Raw genomic sequence first — 21,757 nt, 5'->3', positions numbered from 1 at the left:
CTTTATTAAGCCTCTTTCAGACACTAAGACAGTCTTTTAAGGTGACCAGACTTGCCACTTACTAGGGACACGTTATTTGCACGATTTTTAAATTGCCTAAAATTACCAGGATTTGGCTGCCTGCGAAGCATAAATTGATCATTGTAAGACATCTAAGAATGACTTTCAAGAGATTTTGAATCACTCTCAGTACATTGATCATTATTTTAGGCAATTCCTTGGCAGAACATGTCCCCAAGAAGTGGCACGTCTAGTCACCTTAGGGTGCTTATACAACTTTAGATTGATTGCTTTATTCTGAAACAGGGATTCAAATTATTACAATGTTGCTTTTTATTCTTGGTCTGGTTTACTTTCACATGGCAAAGTTTCTCAACTGACAAAGTTTGTTAATTAAATTAATGCATGAGTAAACCGTTCCCTTATTGGTCAAAGTTTCACTGTTTATTTTCCGGGATTCTACTTGGCTCACTGTCACAGCTGATTTTGAATAGCCAAAGACGTGCTCATTCACAGGTTCATTCTGAGGTATTAGCAAAACATCAAAGCTAGTTTGTTTTCAACTGAGCTGGGACCACCTTGTTTAAGCAATCTCAAATTTATTTAGAGTGGATCTGTGTGCAATTGCACTGTTCATACTGGCAAATTACCAGTAAAAGATTCACACGTGTGCACAGGTAAAGTAAATTGGTTCTAGCAATTTACCTGTAAGGGAAGCTGTAACATTACCAGTAAATTACAGGTATTATGCTTGAATGAACTTTACTTAGATTTAAAAATGTTTGTCAGTTGGACAGATAAGAAAACTAAAGAGCTTCTTCTTGTGCAGGTAATTGATGGCCAGCTGTAAAAGATCATTTCAGATGACTGACTTCACAAAAATTTACTGGTATTTTGGTGCTGATATGTGAATGGTCATTTACTGGTAAAAAGTCAGAACATTGTTGCTTGTTTGAACAGCATTTTTGTAGTAACTCTGGTAATTTTACAGTAAGTAGGGCTATTAAACTGCTTTCAAAGTCAGGTAAAGGTCATTTCATAGTAAACAAAGAACTTTTCCACAAAGACTTTAGCAACAGTGATTGCTCTCTTTTCTTTGCTAGGAAAAGCTTGAACGTAGTAGGTGAAATGGTCAATTATCGCTAAAATGTTGACAGTGCATTTTGATTCAGGTTCTTCACATTCAGCTTTGCACTCAACAGTACATGCACTCCTCTCCAAAAGTGTTGGGACAGTGAAGCCAATTCCTTTATTTTTGCTGTAGACTGAAAACATGGGTTTGACATCAAAAGATGAATATCAGACAAGAGATTTACATGCCAGCTTTTATTTCCAAGTATTTACATCTGGATCTGACACACAACATAGAATATAGCACGCTTTGTTTGAATCCACCAATTTATCATGTAAACAAAAGTACTTGGAACATGTGACTGACTGGTGTATTTTGTTGCCCAGGTGTAACAGGTGTGTAATCAAACTAGCACTGAATGTCTACGCTCAGTGCTATAGATTTGGGTTTTGTCTGTTCAAACTGCATTTATAGTTAAGAGGTGTAACCAATTATGAAGCTGAGAGAAGGAGGAAAATCAATCAGAGCCATTGCACACACATTGGCTATAGCCATTTTAACTATTTGGACTGTCCTGAAGAAGAAAGAAGCCACTGGTGTACTAAGTAACAGACATCGAACAGGTAGACCAAGGAAAACAACTGCAGTTGATGACAGAAACATTGTGAGAGTGGTCAGAAAAGACCCTAAAACAACTGTAAGTGAGATCAGCAACAACCTCCAGAGGGCAGGAGTGAAGGTATCACAATTTACTGAATTCATGATCTGAAAAATGCAAAGAGTAGAAAGAAGAATAGGAAGTGCAAGCTAAAATTTGCCAAAAGGTACAGAGATAAGCCTCAAAAATTCTGGGACAAGATTTTATGAACTGATGAGACGAGAATTAACCTTTACCAAAGTGATGGAAAGGCTAAATTTTGGAGAAAGAATGGATCTGTTCATAAACCCAAACATCTGTGAAACACAGTGGAAGTAATGTCATAGCTTCTGGGATGGCCTCATTAATCTTCATTGATGACGTAACACATGATGGCAGCAGAAAAATGAACTCAGAAGTCTACAGAAACACAATGTCTGCCAATTTAAAGAAAGATGCAGCCAAACTAATTGGGAGATCCTTCATCATGCAGCAAGTTAATGACCCAAAACACACTGGTGAAACAACAAAGAAGTTTATCAGAGACAAGTGGAAGGTTTTAGACTGGCCCAAAACAAACAACAAGTGAAAAGGCTGCGCTAAAAGCCTGAAAAAGCATCTCAAAAGAAGAATGCAAAAGTTTGGTGATGTCAGTGGGTCACAGGCTTGATGCGGTTACTAAAAGCAAATGATTTGCAACAAAAGAATTTTTGTTCACTTTTCATCTATGCTAATTTTATCTGTTCCAATATCTTTGCTCACATGAAAAATGGGTGCGTTAAACTAAAGGTTACATCTTCTAAGTCAGCGATTCCCAACCACGCCCCCAACACTGCATGTTTCCTATGTCTCCTTAATTCAACACACTGATTCAGATAATCAGCTAGAGACTCGGAGCCCTGAAATGGGTGCGTGAGAGATGCAAAATGTGCAGTATTGGGAGGTTTCTAGGAACACTGTGTCAGTATGGAGCACATGTGTTATTACTGTTCCAACAAGAATGGAGAAATCTTTGTATGTGTCATTACAGATTAACACTCTGAAATTATTAATTTCCACAGCAGATGAGTTCAGTACCAGCTCCTGGCGATCAGCTGAGTTTAGCTACAACTCTAATCAAACCACACCTGTGTTATCACTATGTGTAAACACTATAGAGACCTAGGATTCACTGTCTAGCCTAGCATGGCAGGGAAATACAGCTTTTACTGAGACATTTGACACAAGGCCCATTAATTCCTTTGGGGAGACTGCTTGACCCAATGATTCCAATCTGGCTTGTTTTTGAAAATTAGGCTCGGTGCTTATTTTAACTTTTCATAGGAGCATACTAGATCTGCAAGATTAAATGAAATTAAATTGCAATCACGATAAGGCAAAAGCAGCGATTATCATGCATATCTTTCATTGAAGCACAGTTCTGTGATCATTAGCATATCTCCATCCGAAGGCCAGAGTGTGCTCTTATGCTGAAATTCAAACATTTTCCCCCGTAAAAGAAAGGTTATGCAATGAGTTCCCAAAAAACAGAAGAATTAACTGCTACTAATAAATACAACACTACGTCTTTATCTGAGCTCTTGTTATAATTTTCATTATAATTAATGATATTTATAATGCAATGCTAAATGAGTAAACAAATATGCCATTAAATGGGGTAAATCAAAAAAGCATGTTCCTTTTTCAAATGCACATTATAAAGCACTCATACTAACTGGGTAAAGGTTTAATGGTGTACAGATGCATCGTACAGATACAAATGATTTCACTGATTTCATAACCACGTGATTAAATTGGTCTGCGATTTATGGAAGTGGTTTTGCGTAGCTTGTCAGTGAGTTATTGCTTCATTGTTAGTTTCCAACTGCAACAGTATCTACTGTAGCCACAGCCCTGGAGCAACATTCATTACCTTTTTATCTGAGGGGTATATTTGAAGTTTCAGCATGAGAGCGCCTCTGACCTACAGACGGAGATTTACTATTCATCGTAGAACCATGCTTCAATGAAAAATACATATAGCAATTGCACTGAATTGATTGTGCAGCCTTAGTGCATACCAGCTTGGCACACTGTAGTGATATGGCCGTCTTCTAGGTATTACAAGAAGAAAGTGACTTTTCAGGACATTAACCCATGTCTCAAATTTTCCAAACGCTTATAAATCAGAATTGACTGTATTTAAAAAAGTTATAACAACCAAAAATATTGTTTACCTCTGCTCTGTGGTTATTGAAAGGCAGGGGTGACCAGTTTGGTCCTGGAGGGCGTGAATTAGGGGCTGGTGTGGCAGAGCTAAACACAAATGGCCTTCTCACTCAACTGAACAGAATAATCAGCAAAGTACTTCAAATCCCGCTTTTGTGCATCTAGTGCCTAACCATTAAGAGACATTAAAACTTCACATTTTAAGCGTAATATAAAAATATGTGCTTTGTGCATAAGCAGTGCTCCAAATAAAGTTAAATTGTTATATCAGTAAGTCTCAAGCAATATGTCACACTTAGTATGAAATAAAAGTATTTTACATATATATCTTTTATCAATAATAGTAGTCAGGTGGCTACACAGCATTCGACCACATTTATTATTTTCACAATGAAGTTTCAAATTGACAGTGGCTGTGATCACGTGACATAAAGGTAAACAAATGTATAATTTATTTTAAGTGTTTTATTTTGATTCATTTTATAAATGTTGATTGACTCTGCTATAAACCTCTCTGCATTTCCTTCACAAACCCATTTTGGGAAACCTTGATGTAATATGATGATTAATATGGTAACAACAACATTTTGTTTTTATAGCAACATGTTACAGTATTATCTCATTAAAAATGTATCTAAAAACAAGATAAAATGAGTCTAAAAGTAGTGTTTTTAAATGACTAATCCGTTGGATTATGTAAAAATTTTTGTCATGCAATTTAAAATCATTAATAGATTACAATTTGTAGACAATATACCCAGCTGTCACAAATAAGGCCCTGATTACCCGAATAGCAACTTTCCCTTGTGGACTTAATTTTCCATCACCCTGTACCTGAGCTGATTACAAGCACACCTGATGCTCATCCCAACGTTTAATCCACATAGGCTACACACGCATTCACATCACGAATCTTGTTTTGCTGGTTCGCTATCCTGGCTGACATTTCTCAGTGGTCCCCTGTATTTCTGGATTCCCGTATTTGACCCTGGACTGTTTCTCTCAATTCTAGATTGTTTTCTGTCTGCCCCATTGCTTTGCTGTTTGTACTCTTTTTTGTCTTATTTGCTTTCTGCCATGACCCTCAGCCTGTGATTTGAGTCTGGCTTTTGCATCGACTCTGATGACCCTGTCTGCTGGTGATTTACCCGGCCTGGATTGCTTTGAAACCTTTTTAATAAAACTGCATATGGATCCTTATTCTGTTGACCCTTCATTACAGTGTGTGTGTGTGTGTGTCCATAACCTTTACAGCCTCTACTTTACTATATCTACTGATCACAAAAATGGAGGAATTGGTGGCTAAAACCAGACTCTCCCACTCCTTTGCTGCGAGCCCCAGTTATCAACTACAAAACGGCGGGCACCACCACCTCCAAGGCCGCTGGGCCCAGCTCGCCTCCTCCAGCGAGAGCTCTTCGGCCGCTGCGACAACGCCAGGCCATCCCTCCTCCATCTGCAGCTGGTAAAGCAAAAACAACTGATAACAGCTCTCAGTGATGTGTTTGGTCCCCGCAACTACAGCAAAACTTTTCAGGGATGTTTAGAAAACAAGCGGGAACCCAGTGTGTCTCTCACTATCTCCGTCTTATTACAGGATAGAAAGTCTAAGGCCTTCTCAAGGCGTACAGCTGACAAATCTAATCTATGCGGCCCATTAGACAACAAACTCAGACTGCTATAGAAACAAAAAGTACTACCATCAAGCTAGCATTATTAAATGTTCGATCACTAAAAACAAATCATTTGTGATCAATGATTTAATAATTACAAACAATCTAGATTTTATGTTTCTAAATGAAACATGGCTTGAAGAAAGCTGCAGTGCAACAGTGCTCAATGAAACAGCCCCTCCCAACTTCACTTATATGAATGTTTGCAGAGTTGACAAGAGAGGGGTGGGGTTACTGCTCTCTTTAAAGATGTCTTTCAGTGCAGACAAGTGTCATTTGGTCAGTACTTGTCATTTGAATATCTAGGGATTGTGTTGAAAGGTGCTCCACGCATCCTGTTTATCATTATTTACAGGCCTCCAAAATATTCTCCAGCCTTTGTTGAAGAGTTCACAGAATTGTTATCAATGATTTGTTCAGAGTTTGACTGTTTTGTGATTGCAGGGGATTTTAATATCCACATAGAAAATGCAGAAATCAAAACTACAAAAGAATTTATAACTGTTTTAAACACTTTTGAGCTGATTCAGCATGTGCATGGACCTACACATCACCATGGGCACACGCTAGATTTACTCATCAGTAAGGGTTTACAGCTTTCATCCATTGTTATCAAGGATGTAGCACTGTCTGATCACTTCTGTATTTTCTTTGATATATTGATCTCTGCTACCACTGAATCCAGATCTGTCACTGTCAGAAAGAGATGCATTAATGAGAACACAAGTGTGCTATTTATGAAGGCTGTTTCTTCAATGCCAAGCATTTCTGCCGACTGCGTTGATCTTCTCCTAGAGTCCTTTGACTCAAAAGTTAAGAATGTCATGGATGACATTGCACCAGTGAAAGTCAGTAAGAAGACTGGCAGACAAAAGTCATGTTGGAGAAAATCAACAGCAGTGCAGATCATGAAAAGGCAATGCAGAAAGGCTGAGCGGACGTGGCGGAAGACAAAACTTGAAATCCACTATAGCATCTATAAAGACAGCCTGCATGCTTTTAATGTGGAATTAGCCACAGCAAGACAGAAGTTTTTCTCAAACCTTATAAATAGTAACCTGAACAACACCCGCACTCTTTTTGCTACGGTTGAGAGACTGACAAACCCCAAGTCAGATTCCCAGTGAAATGCTTTCTGACAGCAAATGCAATGAGTTTGCCTCATTCTTTTCTGAGAAGATCGAAAATATCAGAAAGGCAATTAAAACATCAGATGATGTAGAGATATGTCAGATTCAACCAAAATCTCAAAAAGGAGTCACTATGTGTGTTTTTGACGCAATTGATAGCAAAACTTTGGAGGAAGTAGTACAGCACCTAAAATCCTCAACCTGCTGTCTTGACACACTTCCCACATCCTTTCTTAAAAGCGTGTTTGACTGTTTAAAAGCTGACATCTTAGAAGTGGTGAACACATCACTTCTTTCTGGGACTTTTCCAAACGGTATATTGAGTAACTATAGACCGATATCAAATCTTCCGGTCATAGGCAAGATCATTGAAAAGGTAGTTCTGAATCAGCTGAACAGCTACTTGAACTCAAATGGTTATCTGGATAATTTTCAATCTGGTTTCAGACCGCACCACAGCACAGAGACAGCGTTAGTTAAGATAATAAATGATATTCGCCTAAACTCTGATTCTGGTAAAATATCAGTGCTGGTACTACTAGATCTTAGTGCTGCGTTTGACACTGTCGATCATAACATTCTTCTAGACAGACTGGAAAACTGGGTCGGGCTTTCTGGAATGGCTCTAAACTGGTTCAGGTCATATTTAGAGGAGGGGTTATTATGTGAGTATAGGAGAGCATAAGTCTAAGTGGACGTCCATGACATGCGAGTCCCACAAGGCTCAATTCTTGCGCCGCTCTTGTTTAGCCTGTATATGCTCCCACTAAGTCAAATAATGAGAAAGAATCAAATTGCCTATCACAGCTATGCTGACGACACGCAGATTTACCTAGCCTTATCACCAAATGACTACAGCCCCATTGACTCACTCTGCCAATGCATCGATGAAATCAACAGTTGGATGTGCAAAAATTTTCTTCAGTTAAACAAGGAGAAAACTGAGGTCATTGCATTTGGAAATAAAGATGAAGTTCACAAGGTGAATGCATATCTTGACTCAAGGGGTCAAACAACCAAAAGGCAAGTCAAGAATCTTGGTGTGATTCTAGAGACCGACCTGAGTTTCAGCTGTCATGTCAAAGCAGTGACTAAATCAGCGTACTATCACCTAAAAAAATATTGCAAGAATCAGATGCTTTGTGCCCAGGCAAGACCTGGAGAAACTAGTCCATGCCTTCATCACCAGCAGGGTGGACTATTGTAATGGTCTCCTCACTGGCCTTCCCAAAAAGACCATCAGACAGCTGCAGCTCATCCAGAACGCTGCTGCCAGGATCCTGACTCGAACCAGAAAATCAGAGCACATCACACCAGTCCTCAGGTCCTTACACTGGCTTCCAGTGACATTTAGAATTGATTTTAAAGCACTTTTACTCGTTTATAAATCACTCAATGGACTAGGACCTAAATACATTGCAGATATGATCACTATTTATACACCTAACAGGCCACTCAGATCACTAGGATCAAGTCAGTTAGAAATACCAAAGGTTCACACCAAACAAGGAGAATCTGCTTTTAGTTATTATGCTGCTCGCATCTGGAACCAGCTTCCTGAAGAGATCAGATGTGCTGAAACATTAGTCACTTTTAAATCCAGACTCAAAACTCATCTGTTTAGTTGTGCATTTACAGAATGAGCACTGTGCTGCGTCCGAACTGTGCTACTTTGCTTCTTTTATTTAAACTGTTTTAATCTCTTTTTGCTTTAAATTCAATTTATCTTAAATCAGTGTTTTTATTTTATTTTAATTTCTTTTATTGTTATTTAAACCTTGTAATTATTTTATTTCCTCTTTTGTAAAGCACTTTGAATTACCATTGTGTATGAAATGTGCTATATAAATAAACTTGCCTTGCCTTGCCTTGATTTAAAAAAATAACACTTAAATAGAGGTATGATAGAATTACTTATTGCACAACTAAAGATTTAAGTTATTAAATGAAAATAACACGTTACATTTATTATAAAGTTTAGGGGCGTCAGATTTGCAAAATAGCAATGCTTACCTATGTTAATTAACATAGTTCCAAAAAAGTTATAATAGCACTAACTAAAGCAGAGGGGTGGTCAAATAAGTTATAAAGCAACAGCTTAACTCAGCACTCTGACTCCAGACCTGTCATTCTAAACAGGAGGGCCTCAAGATTAAATTATTTCAAATTATTTCCATTTAGTTAGTTTAGTATTTAGTAGTTAGTTTAGTTAAATAATTTATAACAATAAAAAATGCTAAATAGAGTAGTAGAGTAGTAGTACTGTTGCCAACGACACTTACAACAACCTATGCACCTCTCACCTCTCTTATCTAAACGATAACACCTTAAAAGGAATAATCTTAAAATAAATAAAATTAATCTGAATAAATGTATTCAAATTTATTAATAAAAAAAAAATAAATATATATATATATATATATATATATATATATATATATATATATATATATATATATATATATATATATATATATATATATATATATATATATATATATATAGAGAAAGGTTAATTTAAGATAATTTAAACTAAGACAAATGTAAGGTTTTTAGTTCCCGCTTTATTTCAGGTTTTCGGGATTATAATGAATTGGTCACGGTATTGCGATTAAACGAAGAATATTTGTAAATGCCAAACTCGTATGTCTTAAAAAGGCAGCATTTAAACTAAAAATGAAAGTTTGCATTGATCGTATTGTTGTTATTAACCGAACAACATAAGATAATAAACTGTATGGCAGATGGCAGACAGGCTACTGTAAACGTGACAGTGTTTTGATTGGTTATGGTGACTCTGGCGTGGGTGGACCAATAATAGTAAACAAATCCTGTGCGCGCATGCGTGGTGCGCGATAGCTGATGGAGGTTTGTCAGGAGAAGCATCTGCTGTTAGCTAAACATCTCTTCTAAGGTTGAGGGCAGTTACTGGGGTTTTGTTCGACAGGGTCAGTAAGTATTTATATATTACTTTCTTGTTGTTTTCTACATTTATGCAATTTCTATTATTTACGGTTTAAAATCATTGATAATAGTGGTAAAGTTGCTAGCTACGAAGAGCTAACGGTTACACTTTCACTACTGCAACCAACAGCTAGTTTCCTCAATTGTGCACGTTTTAAATGATATTTGTCATTTGTACTTAATACATTTTGTATACCATATCGTGCACTTTGTATTGTTTGAAACTTTTAACTTATCTGATGTTTTTATACATGATAGTGTTTACGTTTGGCCTAACTCGTTAGCTTAGCCACACGACTTTTAAAGACGCAGGTTTTAGCCAATCAGCATCAAACCTCTGAATACGAGGCGGGGCGTTCAAGTGGGCGTGGCGTGCATTGTGTACACGCTGTACAGGCTGCACTTGTCGAAAATAAGGTTTTATCTCACTGTCACAGCGAAACGGAAATACTTGTCAGCTACACGTGGTTTGATGTTTTTCACAGAGTTATGTGAAATAGTCTAAAGCGTCTGCAGTTTACCAATACCAGAAGTTAATGAAATGTAGCAACCCAGCATGTAAAAAAAAAGTGATGTCTGTGGTTTAAATTATATCACAGTGACTTTTCATCTGGGTGTTTATATAATATTGTTCTTAAGTCATGCCACATATTATATAGCAAGGGCTTTCAAACTGAGATCCTGGGCCTGCTAAGTTAATAGAAGGTGCTTGTAAAAATTAAGAGTTGTTATTAAAGATGTGAAAGATAATATATATGTGCAAATAAAAATGCAAGCAGTGCATTAATGAGTAGGAAAAAATAATTCTAAAATATTTTATATTTGTATTTTTTATTATAATTGAGTATAATTAATTTCTTTTATGCAAGATACCATGTAGATGCTTTTTTAAATTTATGATTTGTTGTTTCTTGCACTAGAATACCCCCTGCGGCATCTAAAAGATTGCAAACTCATCTGAATTAAAATTTCTATTTTTAAATGTCAAATAAGATATTTATATTCAAGAAATTTAATTATTTGCTAATTTAGTCAGTTTTATATTAGATGCACATTGAGATATTACAGTCCAGTCAATTTGTCACACAGGTGCTGAGGATTCGGACAGCCAAAATGGCGTCTGACACGCCGGTTTGTAGGGGTATAATGACCTTTTACCCCTCGATTGAAGAGTTCCAGAACTTCAGCTGCTACATTGCGTACATGGAGTCCCAAGGTGCACACAAGGCAGGCTTGGCCAAGGTTAGAGAAAAACGCTTCTCTTTACCCTTTAGGTTTATCTACTGCTGTAAAAAAAAAATGCATAAAATGCTTTTGCTTTACTGCAGATCGTTCCGTCCAAAAACTGGAAGCCTCGACGCGTTCATGATGACATTGATGACCTGCTAATACCTGCACCGATTCAGCAGGTTGTGACTGGTCAGTCAGGGCTGTTCACCCAGTACAACATCCAGAAAAAAGCCATGACTGTAAAAGAGTTCCGTAAAACGGCCAACAGTGACAAGTAAGTCTTATTAACCTTGTCGCTCATTTTTCAGTGTAAAAATGATTATACGATTATAATCTCATCTGCCCTCCTTGTAAGGTTTTGCAGCCCTCGCTATGATGATTTTGAAGAGCTTGAAAGGAAATACTGGAAAAATTTAACCTTTAACCCTCCTATCTACGGAGCTGATGTGAATGGGACCCTTTATGACCCAGTGAGTAAAAGCTTCTGAATGAGTTGTGTATGGTTTTACGTTTGGTTTGAGTACTCTCTGTTGTGAATGGAGTCATTGTTTTCCTTTTTTTCCCCATGTCTTACACAGGACATCAAAGAGTGGAATGTAGGGCACTTGAATACCATCCTTGACACTGTGGAACACGACAGTGGAATAACTATAGAGGGAGTTAACACACCCTACCTCTACTTTGGAATGTGGAAAACCACTTTTGCTTGGCACACCGAGGATATGGATCTCTATAGCATTAATTACTTACATTTCGGGAACCAAAGTCTTGGTAAGTTTGCTTGTCAGACTTTCACTAGAATGCAGGTTAACTTTATTTTGCTAGAAAAAATCATTTGTAGATACCTTGGTATAAAACAGGTTGCTGTAATTGGCTGTCCGTCTGCCAAGTGCTAAATATGTCTGGAATGATCTTGCAGGTACTGCGTGCCTCCCGAACATGGAAAAAGACTAGAGCGCTTAGCCAAAGGTAAGCAGTCTTTTGTCTCCTCAATTGTGTACAAGAAAATATTTAGCTCATTTACATGTGCTCATATATATATTGTGTCCGATTGTTTTCCTAAGGCTTTTTCCCTGGAAGTTCACAAAACTGTGAAGCGCTTCTGAGGCACAAAATGACTCTGATCTCACCCTCAATTCTAAAGAAGTATGGCATTCCTTTTGAAAAGGTATGCTGTGAGTGCATTTTGCCACACTGATGACTTGATGTTTGTCTTTAGTACTTGTCTTTCACACTAGACGTGTAATCAGACACAGACACTGTGAAAGCAGCATAGTATATGCATATTATGTGTGGATCGGAGTATGCTACCTAACACAAATCAAAGCACGTGGCATACAGTTGTCAGAAGAGAACACCTAGAAAAGGTGGCACAATAGAAAATTCTTATCTGTATTTGCAGTACATAAGTCGAGTGTCGTCTGCACTCACGAACACTGCCATTGTAAAAGTACAAAAGCTCTTTGCTGCTTCCATTCTGCTTATGCATCCATTATAAAGCTTCCTAAAGTTTCCTAAATGTACATTTGTTTGTAACTCAATGTAAGAAAGTTGTGCGACATTGATGTCGGTTCATGCTTTGCAGATCACTCAGGAGGCTGGAGAGTTCATGATAACATTTCCATACGGCTATCATGCTGGATTTAACCATGGTTTCAACTGTGCTGAATCTACCAACTTTGCCACAAGAAGATGGATTGATTATGGAAAGCAAGCCATACTGGTAAAAATAAATAATTAACCATTCAAAACGTAGGGTCACGCAGTCATTCAGAAATCTTTCTAATATGTTGACTAAAAGCTAACGGGGATCAGGAAAAATGTAATTAAAACTTTTCACAATATGTATTATCTTTGTCAATGGCATGAAATGCCTATACACTACACAGTGCGTCAATGGTGTTTTTCTTCCCCTTAGTGTTCTTGTAGAAAAGACATGGTGAAGATATCCATGGGCGTGTTTGTAAGAAATTTCAGCCTGAACGGTACGAGCTGTGGTTGGCGGGGAAGGACAATGCTCCCATTGACCACTCCAAGCCTACGCCTGAAGCAGCTGAGTTTTTAGGTGGAGAGGCTGGGAAAAGTGGTGCTCAAGAACTCTGCTTCGAGAACCAAAGTGTTGAAGGACAAAAAAAGAGGTGATTAACACTCACTAACTGAACTACTTGTATGTGAATATAAATCATTTTCTATTTTCTAATTTAAATGTTGCTCTTTCCAATTAAATTAGCTTGGCTAAGCAAAGGATAGGAACCAAAAGGCACAGAGTATGTCTGGATTTACCAGAGGAAGTTCTTCCAAAGAGTGAAACAAACGATGAGGAGGCTGAATATGGGAAGAAGAGCCGCTTGACTGCATACACAGAACAATGCAGAGAGTATCCAGGTGCGTCATGTCGTAATGGCATAAATCAAGAAAAAAAGGTTTTCAGTGACAGTCGCAAGAAGATTTTTTTTTTTTTTTTCAGAAGTGACAAATTAAGTCAGCTTTAAGTGATAGCATATTTATATGAAATTTAATGAAAGCCAAATCTATTTTTTAGAACTGAAAGATGAAGATGACCTGCTGACGGGTTCAACCAGTGTAAAGATGCTTCCAGGTTCCAGAAGCACTGCATCCGGGGAGCATATTAGAGACACAGGTTTAAGTGCCGCAAGCCCGTCTTCAGATTGTACACAGTCCTTCCCAAAGCGTCACCTCTCTATAGCATCTGTCCCTACTGTTCCTCACTGCCTGTCAGCTGTGCCACGGATTTCCACCAAACCAGGGGTGGCAAGCCTTCTCTTTCATCGTACCCTGAGCCCTTCAGATGCCCTGCAGGTCCACAGCTATGCAGCCAGATCAGTGATCCATAAACCTCAACAACTCAGTCCAGAGAATCCCAGAGAAGACCTCAGTGAGCCAGACATCAGTCCAGATGTGAGGCCAAATATGCCACAGCCAGACACAGAGGTTTGCACATATGTTGACTCGTGCGTTGATATTACATAGGGTCAATTAAAATGATTTTATAGTACTACAACATATAAAAAATCAAGGACAACTAAATACTGTGCAATTAAAATGGCAGTTTATTGGAATTATATAACATTAAAATAGAATTCTGAACATGAAAATCAACCGCTATAAATTAAGTGAATTTAGTCATCACAACATTATAATCTACAGTATGAAAATAGTTATATTTGCTAAAGACATTTAACAGTGTTGTTGAATTTAATCTAAACAATAAACTATTGTTTTAAAGTTTTTTTAATTTTTTTTTTCAAGTTTTGTTGTTTTGTTTTTTACATTTAAAAAAATTTTAAAATTAATTATAAATGCTGTTTTGAACTCTCTCTTCTTCTTTTAAACACCCCAGCAACATGAATTGAAATGAAATTAACTCCTCTCTTGCTTTTATCAGCTTGAAATTGAGGGAGAGAAAGAGAATAAGAGCATGAAGAGGAAACTGCAGCCACTCAGTAAATTGCCGCTTTGCATCCCCTGCTCAGAGAGAGCTCCAGTGATGACGGTTAGGATCTGCTTCACATCGTTCTTTGATTGTCACATCACTGTTTGTTCTCTTTCTAATTAGCTCCTTCATTCCGCAGAGATTCAAGAGCCAGCAGCTGAGCCAGAGGAGACAGATCCCTGGGCCAGGCTCCTGGCTCCCATGTGGCAAAGCAAGCCACGCGACTTCAGAGTTGAGAAGGATTTTAACTTCCGCATGGGCCAGCAACCTCCATACTGTGCAGTGTGTTCTCTCTTTCACATGTACACAGAGGTAACGCATGCTATGACTGTCACAAAAATCTCTTATTGCTTTTTTTTGTTTGAGTCAGCAAATGCAGCAACTTTAACATTAACTGTTGATACTGCAGGTGGCTCAGATATTACTACCTGAAGTATGACTAGATATGAAAACAAGTGGTAGTAGTATACTGGATACAGTCAGAAGTAATTATCCTTGTGTTTCTGAGCTGATCATTGGAAAATGATTTATGGAACCACTCTGTTTCTCTCATACAGAGTGATGTAATCAGCCTGAGCCAGAGCAGTTCTGCAGCTGAAAGAGACAAACGGAGGACCAAGCCCCTGATTCCAGAGATGTGCTTCACCAGCAGCTCTGAAGGACACCTGTCCACCCCGAACGTGGAGGAAGATGGCACTAGCCAACTCGTCAGCTGCTCTGTGTGTAGCGTGCGCGTACATGCAAGTAAGCCGTTTTCACTCTCTGTCGTCACTGCACTATATTTGTCAACTTTTTATTATTATTATTATTATTATTCTATTGAAAAAAATTAAAAATCCCCATATTTTAACCATACATAATAAGTAGAGTTTGTGCACTATAGTTGTTTAAGACTTTGAAATGAACGTGGTAAGAATGTAGAAAAAGGTAACATTTATGTGAAGTCTCAAAAAATAAAAATTTGGGGTACTATTTAAAGTTAAAAAACATAACTGAATCTGTTTACTTTCTCAATACATGTTCTTTGGTTGTTCGCTATTATATTTCCCCCCTCATTTATTTGAAAGCATTAAACGTTTATGTCTAATGTCATCATTAAACAGTGTATGAAGATCGTCACGGTAACCAGTTAGATCATATAAAAATATTCACTCCCCTTATAGATTGGTATAAATGATATGCTAGTTTTAATGTTCCAGAAGAAATATTCATGTAATTTGTCTGCTTTCCATATCGTTTTGAAAATGTAATAATGTAAATTTGATGAATTGTGAATGTTTTGTGTACAGGTTGTTACGGTGTGTCTCAGGATGCTAATCTGGATGAGTGGAGATGTTCCCGCTGTGAAGATAACGCCATTACTCAGGTCAGTTGGATCAGATGGGGTTTTTTTTTTTATTTTTTTTTTACCAAAACCACTGCTATGCATTTTTCTAGCTGCTAGGGGGCACTATTATGTCTGACCGTCATGCACGACAAGGTTTTTTTTCCAGTTGAACCTACTTTCACTCATGTTTATTATTCCCATCGGTGTTACGTGTTTGTGTCTTTCCCTCAGGACTGCTGTTTATGCTCTCTGAGAGGAGGAGCTCTGCAGAAAGCCAACAATGACAAGTAGGTTACCAAGGGCCTCTCGGTGGAGCCCCTTACAGTGAACAGCTATTTTAAATTATACACACATTCCTTTGAGCTTAATGAGTTTTGTTAGTCTCTCTCAGCTGCTGACAGCTCTTCATGTTAAGGGTTATACCTGAGGCTCCGATGAAACCTGTTTAGGCTGAAAACGTGGTTTTGTTGCAGGTGGGTTCATGTATTGTGTGCCGTAGCAGTGCTGGAGGCCCGCTTCTTGAACATTGCGGAGCGCAGTCCCGTCGATCTCAGTAGTATCCCGCTTCAGAGATTTAAGTTGGTAAGTTAATGCTTTGCACAGAAGAGTGAAATGCCAATCTAAATGTAGCGCTGACTGAAATACAGAGGGAAAGTAAATTTATAATTGGCCAGAGCAGTGAGGTTCTTCATTTAGAGTATCTGCATCAGTTGTGAACTTACAACTTCACACCAAATATTATTAATAAGATTTTATAAATATAATTTTATTCAGCAAAGAGACATTTGCATATTTCCATATTAATGTTACAAAAATATTTAGAAATAAATGCTTTTCTGTTGAACTTTCCATTCATTAAAGAATCTTCGAAGAAAAGTAAGTTTCCAGAAATTATTAAGCAGCACAGCATGTGCAAGAAGACAGACAGACGGCTATTTGTTACTGTAAAAAAAAATCACAATATATTTTTTACTGCATTTTTAACTAATTATTAAGTTATGCTTGGTGAGCATGATGTACTTTTTTTCTGAAAAAAAGATTTTAATATAACCTCAAACATTTGAGTAACGGATGTGCATTCAATACCGCAAAAGATGGCAGTGCTGCATTTTATCAGGTTATTTTTTGGAAAACTACCTCATTGTAAAAAGTTTTGCTATTCTGAGAATAGACATTTTCATATTACTGAAAAAGTACAATAGGTTGGTTTTTGGTCATGTCATTTTTTCATTAAACCTTTAAAGAATCTTTTAGACATTACTAACAAAGTGTTTCTTTTTAGAAATGCCAGTTTTGCCGTAAGTGGGTGAAGAAGAGCACGGGTTGCTGCGTGCAGTGCTCACATGGCCGCTGTTCCACTTCCTTTCATCCGACCTGTGCACAGGCAGCTGGAGTTCAAATGCATCCGGACGATTGGCCATTTGTGGTCTACTTTACCTGCTGGAGACATAAGGGTGGCATCCAAATAGAGGTATAGACAAAACACAGGATTAAGTCTAGATATGGAAGCTAAACAATGGAAATGCTAATAGAAGCAAATTCATTGTTTTTGTTAAATACAATAAGTGCATGAGAACAGGTTATCCTTCCTTTCCTGGTATTCAACCTCTGCTCTGCACTGGTGGGGGCGTGCTAATGGCAAATACTAAAATGCAACTGTAATTTTTTTTTTTTTTTTTTTTTTTAAGGAAAAGAAATGTGTTGTTGACATTAAACATCTCATGTTTTAATGAAAACTGTGCCTGCCAAAATACAAAGGACATGCTATAATTTACTGCAGACCCTCAGATTTCACACAAAGGCCGAAATGTCTGAACCAAAAGTTCTGTCATAATTTACAACCAGGCTATTTTGGGTCACCATTGACATCCACAGTATTTTTTTTTGCCAGTGGTGATAGCTGGGTTACAAACTTTCAAAATATCTTCTTGTGTGTTCGGTAGAACAAAGAAATTCATACAGATTTGGAACTACTCGACGGTGAATGACAGTATTTTCATTTTTGGGTGAATGATTCATTTACGTGTGATCCAATATTGAGTCAGAAGCGTGCAGTTGAGTCTGGAGATAGTTTGGTCCTTGAAGGGACCTTTTGTTGCACCCTTCATAGCCAGGGAAATGAAGGATGCTTTGAAAGGAATGGCCTTCAACGCCTTACTGTAACACATTTGGCCTTCGAAGGATACACCTTTTGAATTAGGACACAGCTTGTGTGTCAAGATCAGTAAATCAAATATCGGAGAGTTTGTCCTTTTTATAACAAGACAAAGTTAGTTCAAGTTGTAAAATGACTTACTCCTCAAGAACATAATAATATAAAAAAAAAATGAATTGTGTGTTTATGTAAATTGACATATAGTCTTTTATTGTTTTTTTTTTTTTTTTCAAAAAGCTTATGAAACGGTCTGACACAAGTAGTGGAACCACTTTTAAAAAAAAAAAGAAAGAAAAGTAAATTACTGTAACTCTGTCTGGGTGGGTTATCGGGTTGTAATTCTGTTCTTTAAACCAGTATGTATTTACTGTCTGCTTCCACCAACACCTGTTATTATTATTTTGTTGTGCAAGTTGGAGACTACTGTATGTAATGTCATAAACATAAGCCTACCTTGGTTGTTAACAATGCAGAAGATGCGTGTTGTCTGAAAAGTCTAATATCTGATGTTATCTTTAGCAACGCAACAAGGCATCTATGCGGGAGTTGGAGAATGGACAGAGAGTAATCTGCAAGCACAGAAATGGCAGATACTACCATTGTGAGGTGGTTGAGCTGACAAAGGCCACCTTTTATGAAGTTATCTTTGATGATGGCTCATTCAGTGACAACTTGTTCCCTGAGGATATAGTGGTACGTAAGGAGTTACACAGCTCAAAACTATGTTCGATGGTTAAAAGCAGTGTACTAAAGCCCTGCTGGTGTTTATCTTTTAGAACAGAGATTGCAAGAAGCTCGGTCCACCGTCAGAGGGAGATGTAGTTCAAGTGCGCTGGACGGATGGCCTGATCTATGGAGCCAAATTTGTGTCTGACCATATCATCCCAATGTACCAGGTCAGAGGATAGCAAACACACTTGTGTACACTATTTGGGTTAGAGATCAGATTGAGACACTGTAATGTAGATGCGTCACAGTATGATGACCGTTTGCGGTGGATTCTGAGAATCATTGTCATTTAGGATAGACGACAGACAACTAATCATTACTGTGTCATGTTAAGGTTTAATGTAACATTCAATACCATACATATTCACATAATAAAGTACAGTCGTGATGGTCTTTTACGTGACATTGCAGGCCTTCATTGTTGCTGCTTTTGTTGCTCCTTTTTTTGCTGTGAGGTCACACAATAAGCTTAAATTTCAGCAGTAGGCCCCATCGCTGTAACCCACAGGCTTTTACAAAACGGCAACATGATATACACCAGAGAGCAAATAATAATATATTTTTTGCTACATTTAATAATAATAATTATAATGGTTCATACTCTACTGTATGAATAAATTATATACTGACAAATGTAAAATATTTGTCTGTAAGATTTTATTGGAAAGAAATTAATGCTTGACAGTGACACGAAATATTTTTATATATTATATATTGGAAAGAAATTAATGCTTGACAGTGACACAAAATATTTATATATATATATATATATATATATATATATATATATATATATATATATATATATATTTATAATTTATTTTTAAATGTATATTTTTTAAAACTTCAATCAAAGATTCTTTTAAAAAAGTAGAAAATAATAATAAAAATAAAGAAATGTTTCTTTAGCAAAAAATAATCATATTATAATTATTTCTGAAGGATCATGTGACATTAAAGACTAGTGTAACGGTTGCTGAAAGATTCAGCTTTGCACCACAGGAATATTAAATATTTTCTCTGAATGTGATTACTTTTTTTTTTTTTGTAAATGTACAGACATTTCAAATATTCAGTTTGAACTTTTTCATGAGGTACAGAGTTTAAATTTAATAGGAAAAAATATATAGTTATATTATCAAACTACAACATAATATAACAAAACTGAAGAAAGGGAAAAAAAGGGTCTGAATACATTCTGAATGCACTGTATCTCTTCACATTTTAGCATTGTGTCTGTTACTTACTGTTACGTAATTACCCAACTAAGTGAGATTTTCTGGCAGACATTATGACTGTGCATTGTTGATGAAAGACAAAGTGAATACAAATTAGTTTTACAGTCACACTCGAAAATAAAAGTGTTCTTGAAGGTACCTGAAGGCCAAACTGAACTGTAGACCAAAGCCATTTATATACCTTTTCACTGTGTCTTTATTTTTCAGCCTGCCTGAGCAGAGATAATACATTAAATACATGTAATTCCATTTTAATATTAAAATGACCCTGAATTATTTTCCAGGTGGAATTTGAAGATGACTCTCAGCTTACTGTAAAGAGGGAAGACGTGTACAGTTTGGACGAAGAGCTGCCCAAACGTGTCAAAGCCCGTTTGGTGAGTGATTTCCTGCCAGTGCTGCTTCGTTAAATGATAACATGAAGAAACTTTATCAAAGCTACTTTCCTTCATCTGTCTTACCACTTGTCCCACTGAACAGCAAGTGGCTTAACAGACATTAAATGCCCTAAATCTATTTCTATCCCTAGTCTGTGGCGTCGGATATGCGCTTCAAAGGAGTGTTTGTGGAGAAGGAGGTGAAGGAAGACTCGAAAAGGCAGCGTGTGATCAACTCCCGCTATAGAGAGGACTACATCGAACCCGTCATATACAGAGCCATCATGGAGTAACTTACTCCACACAGACTTGGTCTTCAACAAACAGATCAATTCGCCAGCTCTGACAACAACATAAACAGAAAAACTGCCTGACTAGATGGTCTCTATGTTTAAAGTGGACAAACGTCATCACTTGATCAGACAACCGCAAATACAGTACAGAGCCTTTTCTGGGGGGTTTTTTCAGGTTTTTTTTATACCCAAGATAAAATTTAGACCTTCAGGCTAAGTGTGAATTCTCATTGAAGTTATTTTACTGTGAATGGCCTTCAGCCGGCACAGATAAGAGTCTCAGAGATTGAATACTAGGAATGTCTTGTGTAAGAGTGTTTGTTTGTTCGGACAGCACACACCGGCTCAGGCTCAGCGGGGGCGTTGAACTGCTCTCGGACTCCTACTGTCTTCAATCAGGTGACGGTAATGTTTCAACTGTTATTTTTAATCACCTCCCTGCAGACCCACCGGCTGATCGCCCATGAACAGACCTTTATCCCGTCAGACAAATCTTTAGTCAGCGTGGATGCGTTATCCCGCTGACCTTTTTTATTGGTCTTAAAGTGCTTGGCAATATTTGAATCTCATGGATGAACCTAGTCTTTATTAGTACGAGCAGCTCTCATGTGTGATCTACTGTAAACATGGGACATTATAGAAGAACTAGCTTTATACTCTTACATTTAGGTGGATACAGCAGCTTTGGATTTTGTTTTATTTAAATTATTTTTTTTGTTGACGTGAAAGGAATGCCAGTTTCTTTATTGCATATTAGTTCCGGGTTAACTTTGTTTGTAAAAAGATGTATTTATATGTGTTAAAGCCAGATTTTTCTACTTTTTCTACTCTTAGTTGCATTACTATGCCAACACAGGTAAGAGTGACTTGTCATGGTCGAACTGGTGCACTTATCCACATTTTTTCCCCTCTTCAGTTGTGAGTTTCATAGTACTTAAGGCAGGGAAGGCAACATTTTGAAGCACTCCATTTAGAGAGTGCCAAAGAAATGCCTCATTTAAATAACCTACATTATTTAAAAAAATTGTTTTGTGGAGATTTCCTTTAGCTGTATAGCATTACAGATGTTTGTCTTCAGTTGTTTTGTGCGGTAGACATTACACTCCTTTGAATTGGAATAGAGATCCATTGTTAATTTAAGGCTAAACACTTTATTTTTAAATTAAAAGCTATGTCTCCTACCCCCTTGAACATTTGTCGTTTGTTTCATTTTAAACTGCATACACAGCCAAAGTCAAAATGAATAGTGCTGCAAGAATTATTTTTGTCA

The 21,757-nt window shown here is 37.3% G+C and overlaps 1 pseudogene; it reads left to right on the top strand.

The window, feature by feature from the left end:
• Positions 1-9,563: 9,563 nt before the first annotated feature.
• LOC122324718 lies at positions 9,564-21,390 on the top strand (annotated as a pseudogene).
• The last annotated feature ends 367 nt before the right edge of the window (positions 21,391-21,757 follow it).

Source organism: Puntigrus tetrazona, chromosome 2 (genome assembly GCF_018831695.1).
Source record: "Puntigrus tetrazona isolate hp1 chromosome 2, ASM1883169v1, whole genome shotgun sequence".
NCBI classification, from domain to species: Eukaryota; Metazoa; Chordata; class Actinopteri; order Cypriniformes; family Cyprinidae; genus Puntigrus; species Puntigrus tetrazona.
The sequence above is the reverse complement of the archived record's forward strand: the minus strand, read 5'-3'. Positions and strand labels throughout refer to the sequence as shown.